The following is a 1,563-nucleotide window of genomic DNA, read 5'->3' on the forward strand; positions in this document are numbered from 1 at the left end:
CGCACCCGCCTCCTGCTTGGCCAGGCCCCCTGGCTACGTCTGCTTTGGGGCCCCCGAGGAACGTGGCCCCTACCACCGGCTCCCGGTCCCAGCCAGTGCATGCATGCATGCATGCACGGCGCAGGGCGGGCAGCCACATCTCCCTGCCCCCCTGCGCCAAGGTGTGAGGGCGAGACGTGGGGGGAGATTCGGGCCAAATGGGCCGAGCGGAGGGCGAGCATCGAGAAGCGCCAAGGGAGGGTCTGCCAGCCCCCCCCAAGGCCCGGCTCCACGCACTGAAGGCCAGGGGGCTGCTGGTCTCCCAACAGATGCCAGGAGCCGGCCCGCAACAGGCAGAAGTCAAGACAACTCCTTGCCAAGACCAAAGGCCCAGAAGACCGTCTGGTTCCGCCAACGCAAACCTGGTTTATTAGCCCCTCTCGTGCCCGACAGAGCCCGAGTCTGCCAGGCTGGCATCTCAGCTCCTCCTCTTTACAGCCGGGGCAGAGAAAAGCTGGAAGGAGGAAGAGGAAGAGGAAGAGGAAGAGGAGGAGTCCGTAGAAACGTCGTTTATTCCTTTTTGCTGTCGGGGAGGGGGCACGGGGGAGGGAGGGAAGGCAAGGGGGGGGAGAACAAGGCGCTACTTGGCATTCCAGCCGCTGCTGCCGCAGACTCTCCCCCCTCCTGGGTCACAAAGGCGGCCGTTGGCTGGGGGGGGGAATGCAACTTGCAAGCTTTTTTTTTCTTTTTCTTTCTTTCTTTCTTTTAGTAACACAACTGAATAAATATTGTCCCGGAGAGCCGCAGAGCCACAACGCAGCTTACAGGGTGGAGGCCGCAGGGCTTTCGGGGCTCAGGCAGCGAAGCGCCCCGAATCTCGACACAGCCACTGAGCACAGAATAGCGAGCGCGAAAGAGAGAGAGAGAGAGAGGAAGGAAGGAAGGAACGAAGGAAGGAAGGAAGGAAGGAAGGAAGGAGAAGGAAGGAAGGAAGGAAGGAAGGAATGGATGGAAACTCATCAAACTCAACCTGGAACTAAAGAGGAAGGAAGGAAGGAAGGAAGGAAGGAAGGAAGGAAGGAAGGAAGGAAGGAAGGAAGGAAGGAAGGAAGGAAGGAAGGAAGGAAGGAAGGGCAATGGATGGAAATGCATCAAAATCAACCTGGAACTAAAGAGGAAGGAAGGAAGGAAGGAAGGAAGGAAGGAAGGCGAGAGGAAGGGAGATCAGAGGGATGGCATGTCCAGCCTCTGAGTTCAAGGCCAGGCCTCCTCGCGTCACTCCTGGCCCGGCCGTTCTGCTTCTGCGTCACCCCCCTCCCTGGCAAAGTAGTTGTGGGAAGCGGGCACGGGAGAGCAGAACGCACAAATGCCACAACGGGTCCGAAAGCCGCAAGGCCGGCTCGGGGCCAAGACGCCTGCAGCCTCCTTGAGTCTCTGCTCCCCACGTAGGGCGCCGCCCGGCGTCCCCGGCACGCTTTTTCCCGCTCGGGGGGGAGAAGCGAACGAGAGGGAGGAGACGGCGCGAGGTGGCTGAGCGGTGTGGGTCAGCTTGGCTCCGGCCGCGGGGGACTACCGGTCCATCTC

The sequence above is a fragment of the Protobothrops mucrosquamatus genome, unplaced genomic scaffold (assembly GCF_001527695.2).
Source record: "Protobothrops mucrosquamatus isolate PMUCROS unplaced genomic scaffold, P.Mucros_1.0 scaffold3712, whole genome shotgun sequence".
In the NCBI taxonomy this organism is placed as follows: Eukaryota; Metazoa; Chordata; class Lepidosauria; order Squamata; family Viperidae; genus Protobothrops; species Protobothrops mucrosquamatus.